Source organism: Phaethon aethereus (genome assembly GCF_964289735.1).
Source record: "Phaethon aethereus genome assembly, chromosome: 7".
In the NCBI taxonomy this organism is placed as follows: Eukaryota; Metazoa; Chordata; class Aves; order Phaethontiformes; family Phaethontidae; genus Phaethon; species Phaethon aethereus.
In genome coordinates, this window is record NC_138583.1 from 5,234,123 (window position 1) to 5,249,383 (window position 15,261).

Sequence of the window (15,261 nt, forward strand, 5' to 3'; positions counted from 1 at the left end):
GGGAGGCTTGTTATCACGCTCTTCTTTGCGAGACACAGCAGGAGAGCCTGATGCTTACACAGGGCCTTTGCCCCCTGCCAGTCAGCACAGCTCCTTTCGGAGCCTCTCGAGCCTCTGCTATCCCCTCCATCAGGAGCCAGGGCTCCTAGCTAATTCCCAAACTGGAGCCAGATGCACCCGGACTGAATCAACCAGGCAGAGTGCCACCCCCAACAGCAATTTTGGCCAGACTAAACAAGCAACCTTTACTCCGGTGCTAAAGCCACCCTGCCTAGGCAGGGCTCAGCATGCCTCTCTTATCTCGTGAGTGCACACAGTGTTGATGAGGCAGCTTGACTTTCTAACCAGCAGTCAGCTACTAGCTTAGGAACACCAAAAAAAGCAAACCAGCTTCGTGAAGACTTTTTAAAAGGAGAGGTAAATAAGACTGTCTGGAACAGGAGAGCTATTTCAGCAGGCAGGGCGTTTTTCTTCTGGGAACTGAAGAACAGGGGTAAGGAAGGACTAGCATCAAGGTAGCAGTTGCCATCACCAATCTATTCACAATTCAAACACCAAGACAGACAGTGCTAGCCCAGGATTCCCTGGAGTTTCACTAGTTCCAGTTGATTTGGGGACTTTTTTTTCTCCTCTGAAGTACAGAGCCTATGGTATTGAACCAGCAGCTTCCTGACAAATTGTCACCATGACATAGCTTTCCTGGTTTAGCCATACTGCTTGCTAGTTTTCTCACTTAAAAATGGGATAAAATAAAATAAAATAAAATGGCATTAAGAGTTCAAGCACTGGCCATCTGCCACCAGTGTCAGGACTGTTTGCAAGAGTGGGAAGCCCCAAAGGGCAGCTCAGCCTGTTGAGACCAGGTCCAGCTCATAGAGGTGAGGACCAACTGCATGAAGAGAGACCTCGCACTGAGGGTGTGTGCTGCAACAGTCCGCCGTCTGCCTACCACCTTCTGCTTTTGCGGAGCGTCTGCTCAGATTTGGGTTTTTTTCCTGAAGATAAACCTCCAAGATAAGGCGTCAGATGAGGCTTCTCAGGAAGGACTGTGGTTTGTCCATAGTCACATACAGCTGAGTCACTTTGCTGTGGCTAGGAGAGAAGGGGGCCTTCCTGGCCTAAATATGATTTTTAGCGCCATTTTCTGGGAGGCGTATGCTCTCCATAGAGAAAGTGGGTAGGAAGAGCCCATCCTCCCCCAGGCTGGAAACCTGCGGCCGAGCGAGGGACTCTCCTGCAGCAAAAACATATGACTCACTTTTCAGGACCTGGCATCCAGGAGCGCTGCATCCCTTACCAACCAGTTGGACCGGGCTAGCACCAGAGCCCGGCTGGCTCCAGAAAGCCTGATGCTCGGTTTTGTCATGCCTACGGCACATAAATTCCTTCCACCATCGCCTCACCCTCCTCAAGCCCAGTTCTCCACTTTGCATAATCAGCACACGTGAGGCATCTCTCTTTGGCAATCTCGGGACGCCAGCCAGAGGCCCCTGCAGGCTCTGGTTTTGCAGCCTGCCGCAGCCAGCTTTGCAGGAAAAGTGCTCTCATTGCAAATAAAAAAAAAAAAAAATTAAATGGAGGCATTTTCTGCAGCAGCCTGGCTTTTTGGACCATTTTGCATTTCCACTGAGACTGCAGCAAGCTGTCAGAGAGGAAGCAAAGCCAGCCACAAATTACAGCCTGGCAGCCTTGGGAAGAGCCTTGGACCTGTTTGAAGTTTGTTCCAGCCCAAGCAGGAGCAGCTTCCCCGTGACTCACAAATGTTTTGGCTTGCGGGTCCCAGCTGGGCTAGAGACAGACTCCCCACCACATGCCCCCCTTCCTCGCCGCTAACAGGCTGCGGAAAAATAGCTCCCGCTCTGACGTACTTCTCAAAGCAGGAGGCATCAGAGCATTTTCCAAACGGGAAGGCGATGCTGCGGGGACTGGATCCAAGGATGTCCCCTCCCTCCTGGTACCCGTGCTCATCAGCCCCCGTGCCGGGCTGCTCCAGGTCCCTAACACAGCAAAAACCCCCTGACCCCAGCAGCAGATGGTTCTTTACCAGATTAGTGGCCTGAACCAGCCCAGGGTGCAGAGGGCACCATGCCACGAGCCAGCGGGGCCACGGGAGCGAGACGGCAGCGACCCTACGCTTCTCCGGCCTCTCAGCCCCTCGCATCAGCGCCGACAGCCGCACGCTCTGCCCAGCCCAGCGACCGATACGGCCTTAGGAGTGGTCCAGTCCTCTCCCCAGGCAGTTTTTTGCCTGGATCCCGTTTGGTGTCTGAACACCTGTGGCAGCACAGGGTGAAAGCAGTGGAGGACCATCCCCTTTTGGCGGCTGCACCTCAGCAGAGCTCTCAGTTAACACTGGCATGATCAAGGCCCACACTCCTTCCCACGTTCAGCTCAGCCACAACTTAGTTATCAGAAGGGGTCACGTCAAGTGCACTGGATTTTCTAAGCAAAGCATAACATAAAGCCTCCAATCACTGCAGCTAATTCTCATTTCAGTATTTCCTTTGTCAGCTGTCACAAGTCTTACATTTTAGTTACAAGCTGCATTTTGTTCCAAGGTTTCTTCAGCATTTTAGGTACTACTTACGGGGATTAGACCCCTGTTCCAAGGCTGGCCATATCCCAGGGCAACTATTACTTCAAACCAAGTAGACCAACACAAAGAGAGTCAGCAGCCATAAATGCTTTGCCCTCATGAACCAGGATTTCTGGCCAGCGTGGAGTTGCCAGAAAAGCAGATGATTCTTCCTAAATACAAGGGAATCAACAGTGCAGCAGCATCTTGTAAAGCCCATGCTTTAAAGGCTATGCACAAAGATGCAGAATCCCATTCCTGCTCTCATTGTGTCATCTTTTCCAGATTTTAAGCAGTAAGAAAGCAGCCAGACAAACCTCTGCAACAACTTTTGAAGGAGAAACAGCTTTCTTTCAATCAATGGAAAGGAGAATTAAGTCATATGTTTTTCTGTAAATCCTACTTCCCTCAAAAAAACCCGAACAAACTAAAACCACAACACTAGAAATATGCATCTTGGTTACCCAAGGAGGAAAATAAAGGAAAATTAATAATGGAGTTAAAAATATAGACCAGAAATCCCAAGAAAATAAAGTCTGACAAAGCAAAAGAGGATTTTAAGACACCTTTGGTTCCCACTCATGCTACGACAGAGGAAAAAGCTCCCCAGCAGCCCCCTGAAAGCTTCCCCTCTCCTTTCCTAGCTTGTCTGTAGATTTAAAGCAGCTGACTCTGGCTGCTTATTGGCAGCTAAGATCCTCTCCAATAAGAGAAGCAGGCTCGATACTTTACTGAAGAAATAAAAAAAAAAGAGAGGGATGAAGAGTGCCCTTACCTATTCCTGCCCGTCACTGCTCTCCCTCCCTCAGTCACATTGTGCTGTTGCATTGAAGCTCACCACTGTTTCCTAGAGCAGCCAGGTCTTTGCAGGCTCATCTATCCCACGGAAGAGCCACTTTCCAGAAGGTGCTTTTAATATATCACCTCTCTCTCTCAAAAAAACAACCAAAAAACACCAAACCAACAACAAAAAAAAACCACCCCCAAAAAAAACCCAAACCCACAATCTTTTAAAAACCATACCAGCCCACTTCTAGGAGTGGTCACCTCTCAGAAAGCATGGCATTGCAAAAATAAGCAAGTTTTTAGTTTGGGTCTTCAAAGCCCGGTGGGGGGAAATCACCACCCCCGGCCCTGGCTGACGCCCCGCTGCATGTACCCTGGCAAGCTGCGGGCGGTGTTGGGGCATGCGACCGAAGACCACCGCTCCGTCAGCTTCCCAAAGGAGGCACTGGCAGGGGGTTTTGCAGGCACCCCAGAGAATACGCTGCCAAAGCGGGGCGTGCATTTCCCAAAGCAAATATCAAAGGGCACGGCCAGGCCTTGCCATTAACTCAGAAGGGGATAGCGAGCGCATGGGTGAGGGCCCCGTGTGCACAGGGTCTCTCTTTCGCTGTAATTTCTGGTGTGGAGCGGAGAACATCTTCCCTTCACAGAGCCCTTGGACAGAGCAAGCGTTACCTCCACAGGGCTCTGCCCTCAGGAACAAAACTGAGCGTTACTCAGGTGTTACAAAGTCTAATATTCCTCTTTTCCATGTGTTGGCTCCAAGGTAAGAGGCAACATGTTCCCCATCTTCATCTTCCTCCTCCTCCTCCTTCACCTGTCCCTTAGGCTTGTCTCAGCTCTCAGCACAGGACCAGCAGCTCCAAATGCCACCGCCTTGCTTTTAGCACTGCCAGCCAGAAATGGGCAAAACTTGCCTGCCAAAACCAAAAAGCTTTTACAAAATATGGGGCTGAGTTCCTTTTATTTGTGTTCTGCTTTGCAGGTTTTCAAGGATTACACTTGGAAGCTCTAAGGGCTTTTTCAGCAGTGCAGACTATTTCCAGCCCTTTCACAGCAGATGGAAAATCTGCTTTGACTCTCTGTTCAGCTCACACGGAAGTGATTAGGTAATCACGGGACTCCCGGAGCCATGGCTTTAAGAAAAAGCACAAAGTATTATAGGCTTTGCAGACAAAAAAAGGAAGAGTTGGCAGGGACAAAAAGCTACAAGGGCTCCTGTAAGGAACCAGACTGAGAAGACACCCGTCCCCCTCATTTTCTTCATAGAATTTCCTCCGCTGTTGAAATACTTGCTTTCTCTTCCCTCATTATCCCAAGTGAAAGGGCAGGCACTGAAAGAAACATACTATTTGGGGAAGAGGGTACAAAACAGAAGAATTTGGACTAGAAGTAAAGGCCCAAGTAAGCTGACCTTAAAAATTTGGATGAGCAAATAGGTTGTGTAGCTGCTGTGTAGGGAAAGGAGCAGGACTAGATCGGGGAGAACGTATAGTCCGAGATCTTAATAAGCAGCCCCAGAAGTCAGGCAGGCATCACACAGGGACCGCTGCTTGCCTGCTCGCCTGTCACTCTGCTGCTGCAGCGTCTGCAGTCCCTTTTCTAGGTCACAAATTTGGGAGGCATCAGGCAACACCTCTTCACACGTGATCCCGCCTCAGCTGCACGCTCGCGGTCAAGGACAATTAAGCCAGGCAGTGGATTTCAATGAAGTTTGCAACAGCAGCTAACCGCTGGCCAAAACTGGCACGAGTTTGGATTAATCAAAGTCACAAGGACGCAGTGGGGGAAGTGGCGAGTCCAGCTATTGTGGCATCCACGGCAAGGTCTTACATCATCTTATAGTCACCAGCAGCACACAACCCACAGCCAGAGTCGTGGGCATCTGAACCGTTGCTCTCTGCCCTCTCGTACAAAAGGCTAAAAGCACGGTCAGAGACTCAAATCTCCCTCTCCCATTGCCCCAGCTAAGCCTGGGATTTACGTGGTTCAGAGGAAGCTGCCCATGCAGTGTTCATTCCTTGCTTGCTCCAACTCTGACAGAGATCCAGGGTCAAACTTCTTGAGCCTCTTTTACTTTTTTTTCCCCTTCACCTTCCAGTTTCATAAAGCAAAAGCATGTTTCAGACCAGGAAAAAAAAAAAAACCAAAAACAGCTGGATCGTAGCAAGAGTAGTGCAGACAGCTACAATTCAACACCTTTGGATTTCACAGGAGAATTCAGCAGCACCTTTCCCTGCTAGCAACCTCCCCATCTGTGTCCTTCCCACCATTCACCCAACAACAGCTCCTCAAAACAGCCAGCACAGGGCGATAGAGGTGTTTTATGGATTCCATGGGCAGTGCTATGACTAATGAAGTATTGCCAGCCTGCAGCCTGGTTTTCCACAGCAATCACAATTTCCATGAGTACCACCTCATGTGTGTCTTTGAGAGTTGCTTTCCACCTCTTCCCAGAAATGAGTTGGTTCAATAAAGGTTTATTTTAACCCTCAATTTGTAAATCACAAACCTGAGAAAAGTCAGCTCCATATATCCACACAAGCTCAGCTACAGCCAGGAAATAGCTAGATCAAAACTCACCATTCTGCTGAGCTTTGTTTGCCATGGTGAACATCAGAGAAGAAACAAAACCCCTCTTATCCTTCCCCAGGGAAGGGCAGAGAGGCGTAGGAGTTAGCTCTCAACCCCGGGCACTGCAATCCAGCCAGCTACAGAACAAAAGCATGGCTGAGCCCATAAAAAAGAGAAAAATGCAAGAAACCACTCTGTAAAGAACAGCAAACGTCATTCCTGGCTTAACACACTGGGTCAAATCCACCACTTGTGGAAGGACAAGAGAAAAACTGACCCAGAACACCTCAGAAGCCTGACACTAACCTCATGGGAGAGAAGGGAGAAAGAAAGGGGAGAGAGGAAGGAGAGAAAGAAGGCAGAAAGAAAGGAAAAAAACCACCCCCAGCTCCCTTCATTAGGCCATGCTGCAGCTGCCCTTTAAGAGTTATCCAACAGCTGCTTCCCCTCAGGTTGTAATTTTTCTGTTCAGCTGTGGCTGATCTCTCTCCGTGCTCCTGTAGTTGGACAAGGTTCAGAGCCATGTTCTGTCCTTACTAACAGATCTGCAAATGAGAGTTAATTAACCCTGAGAGATTTAGAAACTGTTTTTCCATAAAAATGAGGATTATCAGGTTTGAGCTGCTCCTATTTCACAAGGGAGCCTAGAAAAGAAACAAGTTTTGCTCTTATTTGGTTTTTCTGATGCTGCCTGAGGCAATCAGAAGATATGTGGAATTTATAGTGATTTCTAGCAAAAGTGTCTGGGTTTCCCCATAATCTTTTCCTAGCTTGCTCTGAACAGCAGGTCTGATGATAGCCTCCCTAACAGCAGGTCAAATTGTTCTCTTGCTGCATTCAAAGACCATCATGTAGCAGTCATGTCTGCACAAACCGTGAGTGATCTCCAAGGTGAACCTGGTCCTTCTCTCTCTGAGACCTATGGGGTTTACATCAGGAGGGTCCTGCCCTGTGTCACACACCATCTCTCGTTCCACAACATGCCCTTCAAATGAGAGACCAGCCACAACCAGACCTGCTGAGGTGGTGAAGCGTGTCTCCTCCTTCCAGGCTGCCAGGACATAGCAGTGCCATTTCCTAGAGGTGGATCTTCCAGAGGTCTAGCTACAGGGCTTGGCTGACCCTATGGATGTCCTAGTGAAGTCCCCTGGCTTCTGGGCAGATACTGGTTCTCTCTTCTTCATCTGCTCTGGTACTTTTGTTTCAGGTTCTTCATTGGAAAGGCCTTTCCCCTGTTATAAGCAAGGCTTCAAGGTTCCTGGTACCCTTATTGTGTGTTAAGTAGCAAAGATTTGGTTATGACCAAGCCAGACAAGTTTTCCAGGCAGAAGTGTTATCTTCCTTTTGTAAGCAGACCGACAAGGCTACACCATGACTACTGAGGGATTGTCAGAAGCCACTGTCTGCCCTTCTGCAAACAGTGGCTGAGCTCCAGGAAGAGTTAAAACATCCCCCCCTCCAAAAAACTGGCAGTCAAGCATACTAGTAGCAATCATGTGCAACAGCGAGCTCCGATCCTTCAGCCGGTGGCTGAGGAATCTCAAACCTGAAAGGTTTTTCAGAATAGGATGAATATATGTGTGTCCAGACAGGGGTCTATCAGGTTTCTGTGGGTCCACGGTGATGTTCAGAGTGAAAGCCCATGACTGACCTGATGCTGGAAGGGGCTGCTCTGCTGCCTCTCGCACCCTGGCCACGCACTCCTGCCGCTTCCCTGCCTGGGGACAGACTGACCCTGGGTAGATCTGGTCAGCTCCCGATCCAACTAGAAACTCACCCTGCGAAGGAAAAGCAATAAAGGTTTTCAGGCTCATGTTGCTGCAAGTGACACAAAGGAAGAGAGAGGGGACACGTGCCGGGGACAGAAAGAGAGCACAGGACGGTCTTTTCTCTTCCCCGATCTTTTCTCTTCCCTTCCCCGTCTTAGGTGGATTTAAGCACATCATGAGATTGCAGGGCAACAGAAAAGATGAGATACACATAATACATGAGGGTAAGGAAATAAGCTGCATCAATAAACCTCACTGATGGGAACACTCAGCTTGAGGACCCTCTTCCAGCCTAAGGTGTTGTATTGGGTCTGCGTGGCAAGATTTTGGTAGTGGGGTGGCTACAGGGGTGGCTTCTGTGAGAAGCTCCTAGAAGCTTCCTTGTGTCTGATAGCGCCAGTGCCAGCCGGCTCCAAGATGGACTCACCGCTGGCCAAGGCCATCAGCGAGGGTGGCAGCGCCTCTGGGATAATGGAGTTAAGAAGGGAAAAAACTGCGCAACAGCAACTTCAGCTGGAGAGAGGAGTGAACATGTGACAGACACAGCTCTGCAGACACCCAGGTCCATGCAGAAGGAGGCAGGAGGGCTCCAGGCACCAGAGCAGATGTTCCCCAGCAGCAGATCATCCCCAGATGTTCCCCCGGGGAGTCCGGCTGTGCCCCTACGGCCATGGAGCTCCACGGGGGAGCAGATCTGCACCCGCACCCGGGGAGGGCCCCACGCCAGAGCAGGGGGATGCACCCGAAGGAGGCTGTGACCCCGTGGGCAACCCATGCTGGAGCAGGCTCCTGGCAGGACCTGTGACCCCACAGGGGACCCAGGCTGGAGCAGCCTGTTCCTGAAGGATGGCACCCATGGGGGGACCCAGGTTGGAGCAGCCTGTTCCTGAAGGACGGCACCCGTGGGGGGACCCAGGCTGGAGCAGCTCGTGGAGAACTGCAGCCCATGGAAAGGACTCACGCTGGAGAAGTTGGTGGAGGACGGTCTCCCGTGGGAGAGCCCCACACCGGAGCAGGGCAGAGTATGAGGAATCCGCCCCTGAGGAGGAAGGAACGGCAGAGACAGCGTGTGATGGACTGACCACAACCCCCGTTCCCCCCCGTCCCCCGTCCCCCTGCGCTGCTGGGGCAGGAAGGAGGTAGAGAAATCGGGAGTGAGGTTGATCCCGGGAAGAAGGGAGGGGTGGGGGCAAGGGTTTTTAAGATTTGGTTTTATTCCTCCTTACCCTACTCGGATTTGATTGGTCATAAATTAAACTAATTTCCCCAAGTGGAGTCTGTTTTGCCTGTGACAGTAATTGCTGAGTGATCTCCCTGTCCTTATCTCAACCCACGAGCCTTTCGTTATATTTTCTCTCCCCTGCCCAGTTGAGGAGAGGAGCTATAGAGCGGCTTTGGTGGGACCCTGGCATCAACCCACCACAGGTTTCTTAAAGGTTTTATCAACACGGGGGAACATTTTGATAAAACCACACCACCTCACAAATGCCTTGACACCAAGGGTTTGTCTAAGATATTAATAAGTCACCATAGCCAGAAATTTTTCTCATACTCTTAAGACCATCTTATGATGTTCTCGGTGAGGAGCAGAAGAAGACACCCTCCAGCAGAGACTATCCCTGGCATGCACTTTGGTGTGTGCCTGTGCCCCTGTATTACACCACCGATGGGAGTTTTAAGAGGATGCAGCTAACCCGCCGCATAGCAGAGCTAGATCTTCTAGTTTTATAGCACAAGCTTCAGACAAGCACAGAGAAAGCTTGGTGCAACCTTGCAAATCCCATTGGCAAACACCAGCTCTGCTGTGGACACTTCCTAAGCAAAACCCAGCGGGTAACACGGCCAAATAGCTCAGCACATACTGGGTGCTGAGCACCCAAAAACCTGAGTCACCCCTGTGGTTTTCTCGGTGCTGAGTAATTCTCAATAAAAGGCAGTTCTCACTTCCTTCTTTCAGAGGGCAGAAAATAGGACAAGTCATGGTTTTGCAGACTTTTCCTCTCCTGCTAAAGCTCAGAGTGGGTAACTGGTGCCGTTTAGCTCCTTTTCGCAGGGGTTTCACTTCATACGCAGGCTGGTCGGAACGAAAAGCCTGCTATCAGTTTGGGTCAGTCTCCCAGCCACGAACGTCAGGGAAAAGGAACTTTATTTGGTTGATCCTGAATAGAGTTCCCTGCCTTGAATGGTGTTTTGGGAGAGTGGTTTGCTCAGACGGGGGGTTATCCGCACTTGTAGAGAGCAGGGGAGCCCGGATTTTACCCAACTGAGGATGCTGCTGACCTTACTAAAATGCTGACAGGCGCCTGATGGCATTTTTTCCGCTGCAGCGCAGCCCCAAAACCAATGGCAGCAAGTGGAAACACGCCTGCAGTCTGCATGTGATCCCTCCTCTCTTCTCACTCACCTTTTTTCCCTGTGCCAGAGATTTAAAAAGCCAAAGCAGTAAGCACAAGGCTTCCCACTCGCTCGGGAGAGCGGCAGCCTGGCCTTGCTGGCTCTCCCCGGGATGCGGACATGAGGGACATTTTCTACCTGTGTCACTATTTTAAGGTTTTCCAGCCTTTCTTCTCGCCAGACGTCCCCCTGGCTCCGCTGCTCTCCTCATGTCAAAGCGAACCTTTGCGCTGCAGGTTTAGAAAACGTTTGCCATGATCAAAAATAAACTAACGTCTTTATTTTGCCCTCAGCAGTTTTAAAGAAGCGGAATTGAAAAAGGAACAGAAAATGCGGAGCGGGATCCTTGGAAGATGGTGCGGGGAGCTGCAGGAGGCAGCGCGGGAAGGATGTGCGGAAGTCAGTCCAAAGCACAGCGGCTGTCAACACTGAGTTTCCCACCAAGCTCCCACCCAAATTACGTCCACTTGTTTTAAGCGTGCCCGCTGGGGAAGGAAAAAGACACAACCCAAAGAGAACTGAAAATCTCTCCGGGGAGCACAAGTGGTGGGGTTTGCTGGGGCTGCACGAGCCACTTGGCCTACAGAGGAGAGCCAGGAGAGCAAACACGAGAAAGCAGCCGTCACCACAGATGCTGGATAGAAGCTGGCCAAGCATCAGTTCCCCGTGGCCAGCAGCGACTCCTTTCTCGGGACATTTGGGAAAAGCGCCGTTGTGCCGGACAGCGGGCAGCCTTGCGTTCATTTCGGTGGAGGGGAGGCGTAGGCAGCATCCCTCTGCCTGCCCCATCACCCAGGCCTGAAAGGGTGAGGCAGGGCTCATCATTTCCCTTGCAGAGACCTCATCCCGCCGCCCCTGCAGCAAATAATTAGTTTCGTTAACGCACCCAGGCCTCGATGTCGTTAATGCGTCAGGCCTAGCCTCCGGCAAACGCCTCGGGTTTATGGCTCGCCCTTGACACGCCATTTGCTGGCCGTCGTCTCCCCCGGCTCTCTGGGAGAGAACCCCCCCACCAAAACCCTCCCCTCCCAGTAAGGCTGCGAGACTGGGCACCAGCTTGCAGAGTAACAGGCGAGGGGCCGGCATGCCGCCGCCAGGGGGCGCCAGGAGCCCGCCGAGGGCAGCGGGCAGGGAGCAGCGGGCAGGGAGCAGCGGGCAGGGAGCAGCGGGCAGCGGGCAGGGAGCAGCGGGCAGCGGGCAAGGAGCAGCGGGCAGGGAGCAGCGGGCAGGGAGCAGCGAGCAGCGGGCAGGGAGCAGCGGGCAGCGGGCAGGGAGCAGCGGGCAGGGAGCAGCGGGCAGGGAGCAGAGAGCAGCGAGCAGCGGGCAGCGGGCAGGGAGCAGCGGGCAGGGAGCAGCGGGCAGAGAGCAGCGGGCAGGGAGCAGAGAGCAGCGAGCAGCGGGCAGCGGGCAGAGAGCAGCGGGCAGAGAGCAGCGAGCAGCGGGCAGGGAGCAGCAGGCAGAGAGCAGCGGGCAGCGAGCAGAGAGCAGCGAGCAGCGGGCAGGGAGCAGCGGGCAGAGAGCAGCGGGCAGAGAGCAGAGAGCAGCGAGCAGCGGGCAGGGAGCAGCGGGCAGCAGGAAGAGAGCAGCAGGCAGCGGGCAGAGAGCAGCGGGCAGAGAGCAGAGAGCAGCGGGCAGAGAGCAGCGGGCAGCATGAAAAGAGCAGCAGGCAGTGGGCAGAGAGCAGAGAGCAGCGGGCAGCAGTTAATGACATCCCGGTTATCTGGAAGATGCTGTTAAAGCCCTTCATTTCAAAGTTTGGCTTTTTTATAGTCTTTGGGATGGGACTGATTGGCGGCAGAGGGGGTGAAACACCATTTATAGTTACATGAGGAGAGGCTTCCCGATTAAGTGTGGGTTTGTGTTTAATTATTGAAAGATCATTAAAAAAATAAAAGCTGGAAAAGTTTCAACCGGTAGTTCCGCATTCTGGTAAGCAGGCTAGCCTTGGCAGAGAGGGTGAAAGTTTATGTGCGAAGGTCATCCAAGAGGGAAAGTCCAAGGAGAGGTGAATCGGTGACTGAAAATGGCATCTTGAAAGAAAAACAGGATTTTCGCATTGATGCAGCCCTCATATCCGCCCGCAGCGAGTCAGTCATTACAGCTGTCGTTAAAGCAGCTGAGAGCACTTGTCTTGAGAAGGTCACGTACGGGTTATGGGCAGGCACGGTGAACACTCAGCTGGAACACCCGCTCTTCTTCGGCACTGCCTGCTTCTCCCTCGGGGCACCGCTACCCTTAGTGCTCTGGGATGGCTGTGCACGCACCCACACGCTCCGGGGGTGATGCGCCCACCTGATCCAGCAGGGATACACCCGCAGCCTGGCACTGAGACAGACCTGCTTCTCCCTCTTCGGAGGCGGATCCCAGCCGGCCAGTTCAGGCTCGGCACTAGGACCCGTGCTGCACTTTGTAGTTCAGCATGAGCGTCCCTGGGGGGTAAATCCCACCATTTTCCGCTGCACCCAAGTCCCTTTGGCCACTGGAGAATGATGTTTCCCGGGATGTGTTCGCAAAAGGCCCTCGTGTGAAAGGAAATCGGGGCGTCGGCGACTCTCATTTTACAGCTGGCAGGTCGTCCCCCCCGCCATGCGCTGTCACCTCTCCGAGGAACATGCCGAAAAGCAGCTTGCCGCGGCGTGGGCCACGAAAAGCAGAGGGAAGACTACCATCAGATTTCCAGCTTTCTGGGGAGCAAGAAATAAATTCGAAATGAGCCCCTGCAGATTCAGCCTTGAAACAAAGCCTGAGCGCCTTCTCCATCTCACAACCTCAGACAACAGGCGTCCTTCTGCTTTCTCTCATTTCTGAGCCACGTCATGACCTCCTGGGAAATAAAATCATGAAGTGCCTCCGGGGGAAGCAGTAAAGCACAGGAGAACTGGGTTGCCTTTGGACTGCAGCTTCCAGACCTTTTCCAGGTGCCCCGTCACCACGTCCTGCTGCCAGATGCCACCGGCCGGCTCTTGAAGGGACGTGGGTACAGATTTAGTGACATCTAATCCACAGGCAAATTTCTAGGCAGATGCTGCTGTGGCTTTAACAGAGCAAAGGCCAGTGAAGGCTTGTTTAAATCAGAGTCCTACCTGGTCACCACCACGTCATCAGCTCGGACCGAGGATGGGTAATGAGCGTCAGATGCCTTTATTCCCTGAAAACCCAGAGCATCCTCGTCACTATAGCGACACGTCCCCCTTGCCTTGCTCCTGGTGTCATTCTGAGGACCGCTCCCCTGCCTCCTCCCGCACGGCAGGCGTGTGTGCGCACACGCGTGTGCAACACGGGGAGTGAGGAGAACGATCTCTGTTATCCCTGGGGGAAGAGGAGTGGGTGACGAAGAGAATGTGATCCCGCAGCCAGTGAAGGGCAGAGGAAACACAACTCTCTGCCTCTCCCGTGACCTCTCAGCAATTTGCGAGGAGGAGAAGGGACTTTCTTCCTCCCTGTGCCAGCTTTACTTACCCATGAAGCGGGAAGGCGATCTCCAGCCGGAGCTCGGCGTCTGTGTGCAGAGCGGGCAGGGAGCGCACCCGGGGGCCTCGGGTGGGTGGGCTTCAGCCCAGGCTGAAGCTGCACAGGGAAGGGTCCCTCCTCTGCTCCCGCCACCCATCCCCCCTGGGACCCCTGCAAAATCAGGCGACAAAGGCAGTGACAGCCCGCTAGCGTGGGTGTCCCGCTCCCCACCAGCCTCTCTCTGCCCTCATCTTGAAATTCTTAACAGATTAGGGATGTATTTTCACCAAGATCTCCTCTGCCCACAAAATCCGAGGCAGAACTCCCTGTTTCAATTGCAAGAACAAACAAGGAGCTTAAAAATGTTTCGAAACCCCACAAAACTCCTGCGGTGTGCGGCCAGCCAGACTTAACCACTCTTTTTGACGTGATTAACCTGACAGCCTACACAGGCTGATCCCGCAAGCCCTGGTTTTGCCTCATTTAGGCAGAGTTTGTGAGACACTGCCCTTCGCCTCCATCAGCGACACTGCGGGAGCCGGAGCCACGGCAGGGCCATACCGGAGTTACCGCGCCCGTCTGCAACCGGATGGCAGAGTTAGTGGCTGCAGGATGTATGGACGGATGGAGGCTATAGCATAAACATCCCACCCAGCCTTTCCTGCCTTGATGTTTGTATACGACCTGTGCCACCAGCCCCACCGCGCCTCCAGGCAGCAGCCGGCAGGTCCGCAACACCCCTGCGTTAATACAGGTCTCTGCATATATACGATGACGCACACGTATATGTTCGCACACACCCCCTGTTGCTGCAAGCACGGTGCTGGCACTCCACGCGTAAACCCAAACACATTACCTTCACTAATAGGAAGCCACTAACGAACTACACAGGTCATCGCGCATGAATGCCAAGAAAACCTGCATTTTTTGCCTATGCCACATGCGTAGCAGAAAAACTATGCCAGGAATGCGAATAGAGGGCTGAAACTTTTTATGGGGACTATTTTTTTGGAGATCTCTCTCCCTGCAAAGCCAGATGTCTTTCAGCTCCTCGGCGTCTAACATTACAGAGCTGTATGAATTTCTGCACGTAAGCCGGAACAGCTGTTTCTATATGATTTGGTGCTCCAGACCCTGTGGGGACAGTGACAGCCGGTGTCCCCCAAAACTCCTGCTGTGCTCCCAGTAAGATGCTCTGACTCCCTGCCCTCTCGGGGCACGCAGGCGTGCGCTCACCGGCACGGCACACCATGTTGTACAGCTGCCGCGTGGGGCAAACCCACACACAGCTCCTGTACGGGGAGAAAGAAGAGTTTGGTACTTCAGGGAGAAAGATGCTGACCCTGGAGGCAGTTTTGGCCGTGGGTGAGGAGAAGGAGGCTTCCCACGCCTGCAAGGTGGTCATTCTGAAGACTGCTCCCCTGCCTCCTCCCGCACGGCAGGCATGTGTGTGCACACGCGTGTGCAACACGGGGAGCGAGGAGAACAGTCTCTGAACGGTCTCTGAGGGCGAGAGCTGGGACAGGAGAGGTTCAGGGCAGGTATGAGGAGAAACGTTTTCCCCATGAGAACAGGCTGCCTGGAGGGGTTGTGCCGGCTCCATCCTTGGCGGTTTGCAGGATAAAGCCCTGACCACCCTGCCGTGACCCCGCTGTGGGCAGGAGGCTGGAGAGGAGCCCGAACTGCCCCAGCGGTGCCCAGGAGGGGACTCGC